Below are 19,557 nucleotides of genomic sequence, written 5' to 3'. Positions count from 1 at the left end.
GAAATCAAGACTACAAGCTACTCACTTTAAGCTCAGAAAAGCTGTTCTTTAAAATTTACCCAAATCTTCAGGCATTTGGTAAAATTTGTGTCCACAAGCTGCAAGGATGGCCTCACTTAATATACAAGAGAGTATCAGTGACAGAACACCAGGTTCCAACCCTTCCTGTCTGGCATGCCATGTCAGCTCTGCCACCCACTCTGGTCAGTCTTTCCAGAGAAGGAAATGAGGAAAAGAAGAAGAAGTAAGGGGAAAGGGAGGGATGAGAGAGGGCAGAGGAAGCAGAGATCATGTCCAATTGTGTATAGCCACTGAGGCCAGTTTCCTGGAGTGTGTCATCTTGACCTTGGCAAGCCACTTTCAGTATTGTATCTGACTCCAAACAGAGGCTTACTGGGATCCCTTCTCTGACTCTCAGTGTCCTAGTCCAGCCAAACTGCTGGATGCACCGTCCTCTACCTTTCTTCACTATAGTTCCACATTCATACACACCCTTCCTGTGGAGCCAGTGAGGAAGCTCAACTAAGCTAGAGGGGAAGTTATATCAAGAAAGAGAGATGAAACTCTCTGATTATGCAATACTGTTGCTATCTATAGCTAATGTTTGTAAAATTTTACCCACCTCCTGTATTTTCAGCAGTGACATAAAATGTGAATAGGCTTTTTTGACCCACAGACCCTTACGTGATCTGCCTCTACCAGCCTCTTATCTATCTTACTTATTAACTTTCTCTGCATTGCACTGACTCTCTGGTAACACTAAATTGTCCTCCACTCAACTGTCTTACATGCTAAGGTTCTACACTTATTTGTTCCCATTGCAATGCTTATCTCAACCACTAGGTCACTATTAAAGCTACCATCTATTTAAGGAAAGGTATCATATCTTATTCTGCTCTGATTCTCAACACTTTACACAGTGCCTGGCTTTGTCACTGTTGTTTGAATAAATGACTATGGAAGTGGTACTAGTGAGCAAATTCAGTTTGGATGAATTTAGACAGCAAGAACAAGGTGGTAGCAACCAGCGAATTTGGAATCAAGAATATTTCCTTTCTTTCTTTATTTTCTTCCTTCTTTCCTTTTTCCTTTCTTTTTAAAATTTCTTTCTTTATAATTTTAAGTAAAAATGTCTAAATTGGGGTTAGAGGCATCGCTCAAGCGGTAGAGTGACTATCTAGTAAGTGTGAAACCCTGAGTTCAAACTCCAGTACAAACAAAAAGAGAAAAAAAGAAAGAAAGAAGGAAGGAAGGAAGGGAGGGAAGAAAGAAAGAAAAGATAGAAGGAGGAAGGAAGGAAGGAAGGAAGGGAGGGAGGGAGGGAGGGAGGAAGGGAGAAAGGAAGGAAAGCTCTAAACTGATGGAGTAAATCCATTTAGGCAGAATAAAGAATAAAAAACTGATGGCAACCTGGATAAATATTATGGATGGGGGATAGAAAATTGATGGATATTACACCATTATCTCATTTTCATTTATATGAAAAGGAGAGAGTCTGCAGATACTATGGGGATTCTTCAGATGAGAAGAAAAATAAGACACCTATGAATTGAGGATTCCAATAATAGAGTTGTTCCAGCAACTCAGGACAGGCTGAGTAGATAGGAAGAGTAAGACAATGGAGAGCTGATGAGCTAGGATGCAATGGGAGGATGAAGAAGCTGGAGGTCTCAGGGAGGTTTAAGAATAAGTATGAGAGAGATTGCTGAGAGATAAGGAAATGATGATCAGACCTCTCATGTGGAATGGTTCCAAGTGTCTCTGAAGGGAAAGAAAGAAATTAAGACCACTGAATGCAGTAAATAGAAAAATTACAAGGCCAAGATATAGGTTGTCTTACTCACAGGAATCATGAAGTCACCCAGCATGATGGCAGGACTTGGAAAGAAAAGGAAATGACACTAAAGAAGTGGTGTCTACCACGTAAGGAGGTACTGGTCACCAAGCAAGTACAAGGAGGGAATGAGAGTGCTCTAGTACCCCTTCTCAGACCCCCATCTTTCTCTGATCTTTACACACAGCAGCAACACAAAGGTTTCCTACCATACATTCTTGGAAGCACTATTCTGTTGCAATTGAGCTCTGTTTCCTTTCTTTAATAGGGACTGCATGCACCAGCCTTCTGCACTGTCCTTGGGAAGCTGTTCCCAAAGTAACTACTATCATTCTTAGATTCTGCTCCCTAATCCCCAGCTGCAGTAGATCATGCTTTCTTGACCTACTAGACTAGCACTGAGGTGCTAAGAACCTTATTGAAACCCTGTATCCTAAGCACCAAGACACTAAAAAAGGAATAAGCATGGAAACACGGCCCTGTGTTTTATATGGCAACACTATCAGAAAACAGCATGATATGTTGTTCAAGAGTGGAGAGATGTGGCAGGTCAAGACTAAGGTGTTTGAGTAAGATCTGGCACCATTGTCCACTTGATAGCAGACCAAGATCCTTCACTTTGATATGGGAAAAAAACATAGCTCACTTTTTAGTGACCAAAATTGGATCAAAATACGGTGAATTATGATTAAAAGGTCATCAATGTTGGGCTGAACTGATTACCCAGAAATGAAACAGAAAGCTGGGAAAATGCTCTCCAATGCTTATGGTCCCAGGGGCTTGTTTCCACCTCTTACCTAATTCATTGAAATGTGGGGATCCTCAGCTAACCTAATCTGACCTTTGGGTTACACTAACTCCTGGTTTTTATAGCTGAGGACCTGATGTCATGCCAGGGGAGGTGATTTGCTCCAGGTCACAGAGCAGGTGAGTAGCAGAATTTGAACTGCACTCTGTTCTCCTGACCATTAATTCAGTCCTCTTTCCACCAAAGTGTGACACTACTAGGGAGGAATGAAAGATTCAGTTCTGCCAAAATGGCTTTTTTCTCCCAAATAATTTAACAACGATAACGTTTTCCATTATTACGAAACATAAATACTGTTCAGATAGCTTCTTCAATTGCATCATTTTCCCTATAAACTTACTCATATCACTGTCTTCCAGATTATACACTGATGTATAATAAAATGCTGTGGTGGAACCTGGAAGATATTTTCATTCTGACAATGTTTTTTTAGAAAGTATTTTTTATATTTACAACAGCTAAATGGTCTCAATTTTTCAGAACAGCATTATGTTCAGTTCTCAAACATTACAGCCTGCTATTTTAGATCTATTTCCAAGTAACTATTTTCTAGCTGTAGTGATGATGTGTTAAAATGATTGTTAAGTGATTTAAGTTTATATTTTCATAAGATTTTTCAAATAAGCCAATGCTTATTTGATCCTTTGCTAGACTGAGTTCTGATCCATGATTTGGGGAAAATAATAATGTAACACAACCTTTTTTCTCTTCTTACCACAATTAAATTTAAGCCTTCCGTTTACAATTACAAACTAGTAATTATGTTCTCAAAATCCAGGGACGAAGAAAATTCTGTGAACACCAAAATTTCCAGAGGAAAGACAAAATAGTAATGTATATTGCAACTCTAAATGTAGTGGCATGGAGGCTGAAAGAACAAGGTAGAATTCCTCCTGGTATCACTACTGCTCACCACAACGAAGACTTAAAAAGCAGCAGTACCAGGGGTCAGCACATGCATTACATTTTCAACCCTCTTGTTATATTCCTGCAGCAGTTAAGACTCTATACAACTACAAAAGACAGTACAAAATAACACACACACAAACATGAGACAATAGTTTAAATTAATAAAACAAATAATATTTTAAGCAAAATAATATTGATCTGATAACATCTTCATGACAAGAGATTGAAATTACCCCTAAGGAACAGTGGAGCCTTACTGTATGGACAATCCTAGGAATGAAGACAATTGTCTGTAATGATGAGGGTGATGGGGGTGCACCTGGAGCCGTGAATGGGAATGTTCCTCCATGCATACCTTTTGTCCCCCACCCTAATCCCTTGTTCTTGTAAAGATAAAGCCCATATCTGTACCCTGAAGATGGCTAAAGGTGGGCTGAGTGCCTACTCAGTTTCCTCCCATGGTATGTTCTGGACCATGTAATAAATCTCCTTTCTCTGACCTTCAGCATGTCTCTTTATTTAGTGTATAAGGGCAAATGGCCAGACCTGACATGTGGAAGCCCAGAAGTTTGGGTCTGGGGTTCAAAACTCTGGTTTCATTAGGACCAGATGACTTAATGTGAATTTTTCCAAACATTTAAAGAGGAAATAAATAATATTATTATTATTATACACATTCTTTCAGTGAGTAAAACAAGAGGAAACACTTCTCAACTCATTTCATAAAATCAGTATAACTCTGATACAAAAAGGTAACAAGAAAATTAAAGGAAAACTAGGTCATACCCTTTTATAATAGACTCAAAAAAAAAAACCCTAGGAATAGAAAAGAACTTTCTTAAATTGATTAAAAGTATCTTTAAACTGTAGCAATCATGATATTGATTGGGAAATAGTGAAAGTTTTCTCCCAAGATTAAGATTGAAACAAGAACTCCCACTATTATCACTTCTGTTTGACTGTGTCATGCCAATCCAAAGAAATCAAGTGCATAAGAATTAGAAAGAGGATATCAGTCTGCCTTTGTTCATTATCTGATTGTGTACATGTACAAATCTTAAAAAATCAACACATAATCTATTAGAATTATTAATGTTATATATCTTTATATTATCAATGATTAAAATCTGTTATTAAAATATTTATTAAAAATTTAAATACCTAAGGATATAGCTAACAAAATGTTTACACTGAAAACCATAAAGACTAACTAAGGAAGGCTAACATAAATGGCTAAATAGATCTTGTTGATTGGAAGATTCAATGTTGTAAAGACTTCACTTCTCCCCCAGAATCATCAGCAGATTTAAACTTATCCTAGTAAAAGTCCAAGCAGTTGTTTTTGTGGAAATTGACAATATCATTCTAAAAAGTAAATGGAAATGCAAAGAACCAAGAATATCCAAGACAATTTCAAAAAAGAAGGCCACGCTTTACACTACCACATATCAGGTTTACTACACAGAAATACAACAACATGGGTGACCAGAAACACCAACACTTCTATGCAAATTTAATTTATTACAAAGAAGATAATTTTAAAAGGGTGATCTTTTTAATAAATGGTACATTTTCTCATAAAGAAAAAAGTAAATTTTTGCCTTGGTTATACACCACACTCAAAATTAAATTGCAAACAATTGTGGGTTGCATTTAAAAGACAAAACAATAAAGCATGACAGCACAAAGTACAATGATGTCTTCATGTCCATGGTTTAAGCAATGATTTTCACTAAAGGATACAAAAATCACAAACCTTAAAAGTGAAAATTAATAAATTTGATTTCTTTAAAATTAAAACTTATTAAAGGACATCAAATCCAAGAGTAGAAAATGTTTTTAATGCATATAATTGATTAAGGACTCATACTCAGAATACATAAAGAGTTTCTATTATAAATCAAGAAGTCAGAGACAGATAATGCATTTTTTTCAAATTGAAAAATATTTAATTAGGCATTTCATTTTAAAATATATTCAAATAGTTGAATATATAAAAAGATACTCAGAACTATTAATCATTATGGAAACACAAGCTGAGAATTGTGACTCTTGATTGCAACCCTAGATACTCCAAAGGCAGAGCTCAGGAGGATCACAGTTTGAAGTCAACTCAGGCAGAAAGTTAGCATATTACCCAAAGTGATACAGATTCAGTGCAACCCTTATAAAGTATTAATATCCTTTTTCACAGAATTAGAAAAAAAGCAATCTTAAAATTTTCATGGCACCTCAAAAAAACAAAATAGACAAAGCAATCTTGAGCAAAAAAAAAAAAAGCAGGAGGCATATTCAAACTGACTTCAAAATATACTGTAAAGCTGTAGTAATCAAAGCAGCATGGTATTGGCATAAAAACAGACACCCAGACTGACTGAACAGAATAGAGAGCCTATAAATAGACCCACATATCTATGACTAACTGATTTTCAACACAGATACTAAGAATATGTATTGGCGAAAGAATAATCTTTTCAAAAAACTCTTGGGGAAAATTGGATATCTACATGTAAAAAAATGAAATTTAACCCTGTCTTTCATCACAAATTGACTCAAATGAAATTACTAGAAGAAAACATAAGAAAATGCTTCGGGACATGGAACGTGCAGGGATTTTTTTATAAGATCCCAAAGCTCAGAAAACAAAATCAAAACTACATAAACAAGATTGTATCAAACTGAAAATCTGCACAGCAAAGGAAATAATCTAAAGAATGAAAGTGACAACATGCAGAACAGGAGAAAATGTTTGCAAGCAGAATAAGAAGTTGATCCCCAGAATACATAAGGAACTCCAAAAAACTCAAAAGCAAAAAATAAATCATTCAATTAAAAATAGACAATAAATCTAAATAGACATTTCTCAAAGGAACACATAGAAATATCTAGTAAACATATGAAAAATGTCCCACATCACCAACCATCAGGAAAATGCAAATAAAAATCATAACAAAATATAATCTCACTCCAGTAAGAATGGCTTTTATTAAAATACTAAAGATAACAAGTACTAACCAGGATATGAGAAAAAGGGAACCTTTGATCACTGTTGCTGGGAATGCAATTTATTCTAGCCACCATGGAAAACAATGTGAAGTTTTCTCAACAAATCAAACATAAAACCACCAATGATCCAGCTGGGATATATACGTGTACCCAAAGGATCTGAAATCAATGTGTAAAAGAGACATTTGCATTCCCATTTTTATTGCAGTACAAGTTGCAATGGCTTAAGTGGAAACCACCAACAGATGAATAGGTTAAACATACATATTTGTAGATAGATAGATTCACACAATGAAACACTATTTAGCTGTAAACAATGAAACCTGTTGTGTATGACAATGTGGATGAACCTGGAAGATGTTTGTTAAGTGAAATAAGCCAAGCAATGGTAGACAAATACCTCACGACTTCACTCATACCTAAAAAGTTGATCTCACAAAGTAAAAAGAATAGTGATTACTAGAAGCTGAGGTTGGGAGGGAGGGTGAAAAGTGGCTGATCACCTGGTATATAGCTACAGTTATACAGGAGGAATAAGTTCTGATACACAGTAGAGAGACCATGTTAACAATATGTATATTTCAAAAGAGCTGTGAGAGGAATTTTAATGTTCTCACAAAAAAAATAATAAAAGTTTGAGGTGATGGATGTCCTAATTACCCTGATTAAACCATTATACCATGTATACAATAGCAAAGATCATCTGTGCTCCATAAACTTACAATTATTATATGTCAATTTTTAAAATAAAAATTTAAAAAGAAAATACCAATCTAGTACATTGCAGTGCGGAATAAGTCAATTAATGAATTTCGGCAATACTAAGTATTAATACATATCTTATGACACAGTAATATCCCTAGATATATAGCCCGTGAAAAATTGTACAAATATTCACAAAAATATAAGCATGCTCATAGCATCATTATAACAAAAAAACTAGAATGCCCAAATGTACATCAACAATGTGTAAAATAAACATTAGCTATATTCATAAAATGAAATACTGTTTAACAATGAAAATAAAACCATTTAGATTCAATAACAGAGATAAGTCTCATAAAAATTAAATGAATGTAGTCAAAACATACCATTTCATTTCTATAAGGTTCAAAAACCAAAACAAATTACAGCGCTGAGGTCAAGGCAGAAGTTGGTATCTTAGCAGAACATTTCTGTGAAGGTGTCAATGGGAGCCTCTCCGAAGCTAGGCCTTCACTTTGTGAATAGTCAACCAGAGGCATTCTGTGAACTTTCATGCTGCAATGAAAATATTTATTAAAAGAAAAATATGTGAATAAATGAAATATAAATACTGCTTTCCGCTTTAAAAAGTGAAAATATTCATGCACGTATGAATATATACATACACACAGGCCCACGGACACAGAGTACACCGACGTGAATCAGACACCATTTCTCCTCTCAAGGCAATTGAGGCCTATTAGAAGACTGTAAGACTAGGTGAGGACATAAAGAGAAGGCAGAAATCTTGCTGGTGGTGTAGAATTCAACTAGAAAGATGAAATCTTGTTATAGGATCACATCTGTTTTCCAGAGGTTTTTCTTTACAGCCAAGCACTTGAATGAAAAAACAACCAGTTTTTCCACATCACCTTCATAGAAACACCCTGCCAGGTGGAGGTGACCTTGGCTTCCACTCAGACAAGACTCTGAAGTTGAGGTTGGGTCCATGCCATGCCCCAACACACTCATGAGAATACCTCCTACCTGGGAGTGCCCCAAGATCCCTGGGAACTTGGCTGCCCTAAAAGTCCCAGAAACTTGGAAGACTTGGAGGACATGTGGAGCACACTTTCAGTTTACAGAGGAAAGCAGAGACCCAGGAGGGAAGGAAACTTAACGAGGTCACAAGCTTATGGCTGACACTACCACTGCCTCCTTCTCTTCCACTTGCAATGAGCAGAAGTTATTACAAAGTTGGAAAACAATATGGCAATATATTCAGCTCATATCTGAGGTTAAAAGAAAAAGCCTATTTGATGTTTTATGTTTCAATTTTCTGAGCAATAATAAAAGTGCATGAGAGAGACTATATTGCTGTATGTGGGCATGATACAGATTTACAGTCTGCGAAGAAAATACCAAGATTCCCTGGCACAGAAAAATCCAGAAATCACAACAGCATCACAAAAATCAAAGAAAGGAAATTTCCCAACTTTACAGGCCAGCCAATCAGAAATTTTCTAGTTGTTTAATCCAGGAACTTGAAGGTAGATTTATGAAAACTTGGACCATACCATGCTCTCCTCTCATAACCTGGGAAGAGCTTTCTAGGGACTTGAAGCTGTGTACTTGGATTTGCATTCTGGAGCTTTTCCATGATGGAACCTGTCCTGGCAAAACTTAGTATGTTATATTGACAGAGTGGAGAGTGGTAGTTAGGTCTTATTTTCTTCTGAGTTTATAGCAGGGTTTCTCAACATGAGCACAGCAGACTGTATAATTCTTCATCGTAGGGGTTGTCAGCATAAAGATGCTAACTGCACTCCACCCCCAGTTGTGACAACCAAAAACGTCTCCAGAGATTACCTAACACCTCCTGTGGGAGTGAAATCCATCCAGAATTGAAAGCCCTGGTCTGAGAAAACCATTTGTGATAGTATCTGTAAGCAATATTTACACACCTCCCTCCTTCATTCCCGTTCTGCATCCCAGCTCCCTATTTTCATCCTCTCCGTCTTCCTTTATCTACTAGGTCTATCATCTCCCCATACTTGAAAGGTTCTCTTCAAGACCCACACTAAGCTTCAGTGCTCCAAGAGGGACATTTTGTATCTCTCCAGGCCTTGGGGGCTTCTTTTTCCTACAAGGTCTGTGTCACTCAGAGGCTACTACCTGTTTATTCTTTCGTTCATATATGTGCTTTGGTAACCCTCTGAATCTCCTCACTACTATTTGACACCATGATGGGTTCAAAGAACTTAAGTCAATACTATTCAAATAAATGGATGTCATTTGGGCCTGGTAACAACTATACTTGGCCAAAATCTTTTCCTTTCTCCCTTCCTTCCTTCTTTCCTTTCTCCTTTCTTCCTTATTTCTTTCCTTCTCCCTCTCCCTCTCCTTCTTTCTTCCCTTAACAGTACTGGATGTCTTAGTCTTAGATTTTCTCTGGATTACCATTCTCTTCTACCATCATTGCTCTTTCTATTTATACCTCAAAATCATTTGTGGGATCAGTTTGAATGTTCTGTGGGAACATTCTCAACTCTGTGGAGAGTGCAGCATTTTTGCAGCAGGAGGACATCATAGCAGTCCACCCCCGATCTGCCACCACTGCTGTTCAGAATAGGGCACCCTCTTTGACTTGCTCCCAGAAATATCAGGTCTCCCATTTCTTGGCTACAGTTTTGGCTTCCCTGAAAAATGTGTCAGCTTCCCCAGAAAAGGAGTAGGGTGCTAAAAAGTTGAGATTTCCTAAGTTGTTCTCAATCCTGCACCCCAGAGAAGTTGCTCTTAGTTTTAACAAACCTTTCCATTGAGATTATCTCCATTTGTTCACACTTGTGTCTCCTTCTATTGAGCTCACACTCCTCTTCCTTCTGGGCAAAAAGCTTAGGTTTCTTTTAGCTCCAGACTCTAGTTGTTAATATTTCTCTCCTCCCTCCCACTTCACTGTACTTGAATGTTTAAACCACATTGTTCTTAGGTACTACTCATTAAAACTCAGTATCCTCTTAATTAAAATTAAATGCCTACTGTCTGTAGGATTTAGTGTTGCTAGAATCTGAAGTGCTATTTCATTAGATGGTAGCTACAACCAATCTTGATTACTCACTTCTGTGGCACTGTAGAAACTAATGAAGCAATTCCACTACTTGGAACTTGGTGCAGTGGGAAGACATGTAACATAATCCTCAAACCATGGTGCTCTTAACTTTGCTTTCCAAAAATCCTATATGGTCTTTGGGCAAGGTGAAATCTAGCAGAAACATTATAATAAGGGCATCTCTCCATGCACCACCAAACTTAGAGGAGTCTTCCTGGACCAAGCAATGGGATGAGGATGAGAAAGGGAAAAGAGGGAGAATAAAGAGAGCAGACAGCTTGCTGGGGCCCAGAGAGAGAAGACAAGACCAATGGGTCTAAGTGGGCAGAAAGGATGACATCTCAGCAAGGACCACAGTGGAGGTTTGAGAGCTCAGGAACCACGTGAATGTGAGTTGATCTCCACTTGAAAAAGAGTGAGCTATCTCCAGGCTAAGGGGCCACAATGTAGATGGATCACATTAGAAAACTCACAAGTCCTCTAAACTTCAGCTTTCTTGTTTAAAAGATCAGATGCCCGCTTGACAAATGATTATAAAAATCCAATAAGGATAGGTCAATGCCATGTTCAGGAGGAATTGCCTTTCAGATGCTATCCAAGTCTATGTGTATAAGCAGACCAGAATCAGTCTAAGAGTCTAGGAGATTTTGCCTCTTCTGCAGTCATTCTTTCCTAGTATTCTTCCCAATTTCTGATAGAACTGGCCACTGCTTTCTTTAAATTCCCATAGCATGGTACCAATACCCCCCCAATATCCCTACATAGTGAGATCTGTATTCCCAAGGCTTATGTAGGTTTAGTGCCTGGAATGCATTTATCCATTCAAAAGGTATCTATTGATGTCTCTTACCTTCTAGGTGCTACAAATGCAATCAAGGCAGATAAATTCCTGCCTTCACAGTGTTAATGGTCTTGTGGGTATTTGTGGAATGCCCAGTGATTGTGGAATGTCTGACTAAATATCCAAATTCATATATAGGATCCATGGGTGAATTATTACAGGTGTATAAAGAAGGAGACATAGAGAGTGTGAAGTGAGTTCTGACATCATGGAACAGAGACAATTTGACCCTATTGTGCACTTTACAATTAGTGAACTTGAGTAAATGAATGCTTTAAGCTGGTAAGCTTTGTGGCAATTTATTGGTCAACAACTGTGGGGAGCCTATGAGAATTTGACAAAAGCATAGCTGTGCCCAACAATCTACAGGCTGAGTTTGTCACAACCCCAGCTGCAGAAGAGAGCAAGAAGGCGAGATGCAGCACAGCTGCTTTCCTAAGTTGTTTAGGTTCAGAGAAGTAGCAACACAGGTTTCTCTTGTTACAGTGTCATGCCCCTCCCCAAGAACTGTTGCTCCACCTCCTTGTTTACCACTGGCTATAAAAGACTCCCTGAAGGAGGATGCAAGGTTTAGTGATGGAGGGTTTTTTGATGAGGGATGGATTGATTGGTGGGCTGCTTGTGAGAATGACGCTGCTGGTGGACTGCTGAGTTATGCTAGAGATTAGAGGAAAAATGGGTCAGTGCAAGTCTGCACTAAGAACTTTATGCAGAGGCTTTAGAAAAGCTAAACTAAAGAAAAGCTAAACAGAGAACATGGGACAGTGCAAGTCTGAGGGCAAAGACTCTAAGAGAGATTATGCTAAAGAAAAGCTAAAGAAAACATGGGACAGTATGAATCTAAAGAAAGAGACTTTAAAGAACAGAAGACTTTAGAAGCAAGGTTTTAAAGAATTGTAAAGGAGTAAGTCCTTAAAGAATAAAGATAGAGAAAAGAAGAACAGTAAAAGAAGAGTTATTAGAGAAAAGAAGCAACGAAGCTGTTGTGCATCTCCATCTGAGCACCCAGCACACCTGGTCCCAACTTTCTGCATGTCTGTCTGTCTATCCTTTGTCCTTTCTGCATCTCCCATTGCTCCCTAGTTAGCCCAGTTAGGTCAGGAGAACAACGGAGCAAGAAAAAGCTTGCTCCAAGAGACAGTAGCTAGTACATTGTTATGGGCTGAATTGTGCCCCTTAAAATTCATAAGTTGAACTCCTGACCCTCAGCACTTCAGAAGGTGACATTTAGAGATGTCTTTAAGGAGATCTTTTAGTTAAAATGAACTCAATAGGGTGGGCCCTAACCCAATATGACTCCTGCATTTATAAGAGTACAGAGGGAAGACCATGTAAAGACACACCTGTAATCCTAGTTACTGAGGAGGCAGAGATCAGGAGGATCACAGTTCAAAGCCAGTTTGCAAGACCCCATCTTGAAAAAAATGCATCATATAAAAAAGGTCTGGTGGAGTGGCTCAAAGTGTAGGCCCTGAGTTCAAATCCCAGTATTGCAAAAAACAAAAACAGCCAAATTTAAAAAAGACATAGAGAAAAGGATGCCATCTAAAGCCAAAGAGAGAAGCCTTGGAAGAAACTAATGCTGGACTTCCAACCTCCAGAACTGTGAGGAAATAAATTTTAGTTTTTATAAGCCATTGAGTCTATGTTATACTAGCCCAAGCCAACTATACAATGTTTCTTCCAAAAAATGTCAATACAAAACGTAGTCCTATGTAAGGGAACTCAAGACCTTTTAATTTGAGAAATAAATATATTGTGTATATATCTGTATACTGACTATTCAAAATATGCATCCCACAATAATGTTTGGTACTGAGAACCCAGGCGCAAAACCTCTGTTAGCCTGGACACAGAAGGACTTTGGAGGTACAAGAAGTCCAGTTTCCAGAAACAGTGGATGAAGAGGGCAATAGTAACAGTCTGTGCCAGAGAAGGTGGGAACTTTATGAAGTCTTGGAGACCATCTTGCCCATCAGCACCTTACATTGTGCACAGGCTGGTACAGTGTCATGAAAGCCAGCAGTGGAGGGTCAAATGTTCTAGGAGGGAATGTTAGCAACATGAAGTGTTCTGCTCCAGAAGAGAAACTGACATAAGGTCAAAGGAGTACTTAATAGCCTGAGAGAGGCCCAGCAGTCTGGAAGGCAGCAGAAGGGCTGGATGTACCCTGAGATACATTACTTACTCCAGAACCTTAGTTTCTACCTTTGTAAAATAGTCACAATCTCACATGTCACAGGAGGTTTCAGAGACATTCAAATGAGGTAAAAATCCCTGCAAATGCTACACCCTGGACTGAGAGTATTCAAATAGCTTGAAAGAGTAGAGCTGTGTCAGGCACAGCCACGAAGGCAACCAGTTTATTAGCCTCACACAATATGACTAAATGTAGCCCTTTGTGCCTGACGGGTAAAATCGGGTGCTTTTTATCTTCTTTCTTCTCTGAAACTGTTTGTGAAGCATTTTGAAATCGTTTAAGTGAAAGCAAGAAAGAAAGAGAGAGAGAAAGGAAGAAAGGGGAGAGAAAGAAAGAAGGAGGGAGGGAAGGGAGAGAAGGGGCGAGGAGTGCAGAGGGAAAGGGAGGGGAAGGGAGGGGAGGGGAGGGGAGAGCAGTGAGAAAGGGAGGAGAGGGGAGGGGAAGGGAGAGCAGAGGAGAAGAGAGGAGAGCAGAAGGAAGAAGGGAGGGGAGGGGAGAGGAGAGCAGAGGGGAGGAGAAGGGAGAGGAAAGCAGAGGAAAAAGTATGAAGGTTCTCTGTGTGTTTATTCTGACTCGATTTCTCGAGTCTAAAGTAGAATAGCTAGGAAGTGTCACTTACTTCCAGATAAAATTGCCTCCTTTGCTCCACTCAACTTCCTTGGCTACTACACAGCTACAGGTAAAAAGCAGGGCATTTCAAAGACAGAGCAGTGAGCCCAAGGTGGGTGAAAAGGACTTTTGTGAAAGTCCTAACCAGGAACCAAAAGAAGCAGCCACTGGTCCACTGAGAATCCACACTTCCTGAAAATGTGTTCCATTCTGCTCAGAAGGCTTAGTCAGGAGTATGTGAAATGTTTATTTTTAACTTCTAAAAGACTGTAGCTTTTAAAAACTAAATTTGCTATTTTTTAATTATTTTAATTAACTTACCAAATGACCTTAATCAAGTCATTCCCCATTTCTAGGCTTATGGGGTTAGAGTAGAAAGTACTCTAATATTTTCTACAAATGGAAGAAAGTATTTCCATTGACAGCTGCCCTTCAGGCTATGTTCTAGCTCCTCTGGCATTCTGGTCCTGGTCTTTTTTCAAGGGCCAAGTCTGGTTTATTTTGCCCACAAATGGTATCCAAACTCTTTAGAGACCATACTAATGGCATACCAAGTAACCAACACTGCCATTTTGATATCAGAAATGTCTCCTCACCTGTCCCTTCTTCTCCACCCCCAAACCCACTGTCAGTTCCACAGTCTGTAGCCTCCTAATTGGCTTTCCAGCCTCCAGGCTTACTCCCTTGAATCCATTTTGCACATAAGCATCCAGAGGGATATTTATAGAACACAGTATAATTTTATAAATTTCCTACTTGCAAGTACCATGTGATAACTTTTAGGCATGACATCCACAACCATCTCCAGCCTCTAATTCTGCAGCCTCCCCTTCTATGTTATACTTACTGTACCTTCGGATCTGTCCATCTTTAACATTCGCCATGCACTAAGAAGCAGGAGGATTTATCTATTGATTCCTTTGGCTCAAATGAACTGATATACATTGTACAAAACACAGTCAACTACTCTCTTTCTGTAACCATTGGTTCCAGAAGTCTAATCATAAAGGCCATCTCACTATTGTTAAGGGCCCCAGAACAGTTCCAGTGCTCCCCTTTTGCCCCACCTACCACACAGTGCATTTTCCTATTGTCCTCTGAGCCCTGCACCCAGCATCATAAGCCTCTCCTAAGTCTCTGAAATATGCCTAGTGCCAACTCAGACTTTAATGTTAATGAACTTAACATGAAATCTCATTTTAAGTCTTATTTATTTAAATCTGTTTTATGTAATATCCTATTAATCTTAGATTAACCTCATTTATTAATGAATAATGTTATTTATTAATGGTGACCTTCCTTAGAGATGAATGAGACAATGAAAGAAAAGAGAACAGAGTTGGAGTAGGTAGGACAGATAAACAAACCAGTCTAAGCTAACAGTGCAGAGACAGGAGCCATCACAATGTGTACACTCAGAAATCACTGCCACACAAATAAAGTCACAAGAGATGTGAGGGAAACTAAACAACATCACATATCCACATCCTGGCTCTTAGTCCTGAGCTCTTACAAACAAATCACATTGCAATCACTAGCATCACTCTCACTTGCTTTCCAAATGCCATGTGCTACTGAAAGTTCTGGAATAAGATCTCCTTATAGACAAGACAAGTGTCAATGCCAAGTGTCAATTCTGATCCCTGACCAGAACAGCAAGGGGGAAGGGGGGAAGGAAGAGGGGGGAGGTGGCCAAACAATGTATACACATGTAAGTAAATATAAAAATGATAAAATAAAAGAAAGAAAAAACAGAATAAACATTAAGAGCATTATACAAATATATATATATAATATATAAATATATATATATATATATAAATATATATTACCAGATTGTCACAGAAGATCTATTAACCATGCACTCCTTAAAGTTCCCTGCCCAAATGATAAGCAGAAGCTCAGACAGGGCAGGCAGCTCATTGTAATCTCTCTAGCTAACAGTGGTGCAACCAGCACACTGCCTCACCCCCATGCTCTCAAGCATACCCCACTAACTTCTCACACTGAGGGGCACTCAGTCAAGGCCCCTCCTTTGTAATGCCCGCACTCACAGGCCTCTTGGTCTCTACCCTCCCCCATCCTCCCCCACCTTCACATTTCAAAGCTCTAAGTTTCATAGTCAGAAGACAAAGTCTGAGACTAAACTTAACCAAGGCTGAGTGGAGGCTCTCTGGTCCTCATTTAAGGAACAGTTATGTCTACCCAGAGGGTGGTTGACAACACAAGTGAGATAATAGTTGAAAGGACCTAGCATACTAGGAATTTAGCAGATAGAAACTATGGCTCAGAAGACTGTCAATTTCCCAAACACTAGACCCTGACTAGCTCAAGTCAACATCCCCAGTGATTAGCAATAAGTAACAAGATTGAAAAAGACCTTGGAGGGCCCAGGAATGGACTTGAGGCTCAGACTACCCAAGGAGACCCTATGGCCAGAGAAAAACCTGGTTAGTCCAGGCCAAAGGACGAAGGTTCTTCTTCACTTAATGAATATATTCTCATTCCTGAGAATTCTTTCTCAGAAGAATCCCCTCCTCATAAATCCATTCTCACTCAGTAGATGGCAGAGAGCAAGTAATATTTTCCTGCAATTGCACAGAGAGCAGTCAGGCCAGGATTTGGGCTCTCCCTTTGCAAACTGCTTTCCTTTTACAAGTGTCTGCCCTTTATTGGGTTTTCCTCTGATGTAGACCATTCTAGCTATGCTGGTCCTACTGATGTCTTCCCAACTTCCTGGTGGACCACATTACCTGCCCTGGCCCAAGTGTCAGAAGATTGTTGAGTATGCAGCCCCTGACCCACCAGGAAACAGACAACATGTGCAGCTGCCAGTCCTGTGATGCCTGGCAAGACAGTGACTAGTTCAGGTCAGTTGTTTGTCCCACTGCAATACACGACATATAGTCAGAAGCCAATGAACCCATCAACATTGCTCATTAATTAATCACAGAACATGGTAGGAATGCAGTTGTAGCAAAGTCCATTATTTCTGAATTCTTCCCTTATGTTTCGATGAGAACAAATATGCTTTGGAGAACGAATGTACAAGATTCAAAACACAAACATTTCTTAACAACCACTCTCTTCAAAGAAGAGACTGCAGTGAATTCTCACAGTGACTATCTTGGATTATTGCACACACCACAAATGACCTCTCTACAAATGCAGTTTCTTTAGCAGACTTAGTTTGAAATTCATTATGCAAAAGATTCCATCTTCAGTACAGTCTTCGTTTCACATTGCACTGTAAGAAGAGAGAGAGCAGTGAGCAATTTCAAAGATTGCACTTAACCTCTGGGAGGTGCTAACCTGTGGTTGTGTCTGAAAAGCATTTTCTTTATATTCAAGGAAATCATTTCCAATGAACCTCCCCCATGCCAGCCTTGCCATCTTGTCCAAACTCCCTCACCAAAACACGAGAGCACAAAGCAGACAATGATCAACCAAGCTGTCTTGAAGCCAAGTTCCAGAAGCCAGACTCTGAGCCACAGAGATAGCAGGTGCTGATTGTCACGTGGGCAAGAGGCCATCTTATTATGGGTTGAGTGGCCTGTTTGCAGGAAGCCCAGAGAAATGTCTCCAGCCAGACATAAAGTCCAATGAAACACAGCTTACCTGACAAATTCATCCCAAGTGTAGAAGAGGCTCTTGGGGAAAGTTGTCACCTTCACGTTACTCTCACATGGAGACAAGCCTTTGAACCCAAATTACCTTTAATTTGGGGCCACTTAATGCCTTTCATCAACTCCCATTGTCTTAGTTTAACAAATGGAATCATAAATTATGCAATCGACAGCAATTACACTTATTTGCAATTAGATTTGTCAGTGTTCTCCTTATGAATAATTAATACTAGGATAACCTTGATACAGCAAATGTACTTTGGGGGTGGGTATACTGAATATTTAGAAAATCTCCATTTTGGATTGAAGTGATCACTCAGTAAATCTTCCTAAATAGCATCCAACCCAGCAAGTCTAGAGTATTCTTAGATAAACCCATGAAGCAAAGCACAAATAATTCCAAAGGTTTTGTTGTAGCTGGAAGGATAGTAAACAGAAGTACTGTGTGCTTGTGAATACCCACTGAGGGAAAACCCCTTCTCTAGTGATTCTGGAACAGTTGGGGAAACTGTCTTTGGGATCACATGTTCCCCATCTGTAAAGTGAGATCACAGGGATCTGTGAGTCTAAAGTTTCATTTTAGATTTTAAGTTTTGAAGACACTCTCAGAATTTTTAACTGCAGTAATGAGTCCCCGAGGGATCTATAGGTAGAACTATATTTCAAAATATAGTTAGTCAGCCTAATGTTTTATTTTATGCATTTAAAAACATTATTTTATGAAAAGATTTATCACTTTCATCAGAGTACCAAAGAAATTTCATTGTGCAAAAAAAAAAAAGGTTAAGAGTCCAAGAAAGTACCAAACATATAAAATTTAATCTTGGTACAAACAAAGAGAAAACATGTCCTTAGTGCTGGGAAGGATCTTTTTAATTGTCCACTCTGCCTCCCAACCTCTTCATCTTCAGAGCAGGAATTCCTTCACAGCCTACTGGGCAGATAAGGAAGCCCATCACACCTACTACCCTTAATTCATCCAGCAACTCTGTAAGATGAGCACATACCTTCTCAATTTTACAAATGAAAGTGAATCTTGCAAAAGACTAGTGACTTGCCCCAAATCATATGCTGTATCATGCCATTGAAGTCATTAGTCTTGGGTACAACATGAAATAAACCATTATCAAAAAATACAGAAATGTGACTTATCATAGAAGAAAAAAATTAAACTCAATCTGAATATCCTATATAACGAGGGAGGTGATGAATTCTCCCTATTCTGGGAAAGTGGTTCAAAATGACTCGTTTTCCAGACTGAGGACAAAAACTTCCCAAAACCATCCCTAGGACTCCATCTGAGGCTGCCACCTCATTCTGTGAGAGCCTGGGGCCCCAGAACAAAAGGCAGTACAATAACTAGCCATTGTCTCCTGAAAATGAAAAAGAAATGCTTTGATTCTCAGCATATCTGTGATATGTTTCCAAAATAAAGTCTTAGTCAGAACTTTTAGTTTATATTGGAAAGTCAGTTTTAAATTTTTGGGTTCTTGCTGCATTCCTACCAAGAGCTGCTTCCTACAACTGAAGAGATCTAATTATCCACAGGAAATTCCAACTCAAGGGACAACTTAGTGGCTGACTGTGACTGAACAGCAAGTCTATGCCAAGCATAGAGTGCAGCACCCTGAAAAGATAGTGACTAAGATAAAAAGTCATAAGCAAGGAGGGAGAAGCACACAAACAATAACAACTATAATACAGGACAGAATATGGCAAGCCATAATGCAGGGACTTACCATGGAAAAAGGGAAATTCATTTGGACTGGTGAAATGTATCAATGACTCATGAAGAGATGGATTTGCGATCTGGGAATTATCCCTCAAATATATTCCTTTAATTCCATCTCCACCATGTGGTGAGAAACAGGAAGGAAAACAGGGTAGGGGGTGCACTGGGAAAAGTGCATCTTCCAAGGAAGATGTAGTGT

Source organism: Castor canadensis, chromosome 12, assembly GCF_047511655.1.
Source record: "Castor canadensis chromosome 12, mCasCan1.hap1v2, whole genome shotgun sequence".
Lineage (NCBI taxonomy): Eukaryota > Metazoa > Chordata > Mammalia > Rodentia > Castoridae > Castor > Castor canadensis.
This window is presented reverse-complemented; position numbering follows the sequence as displayed.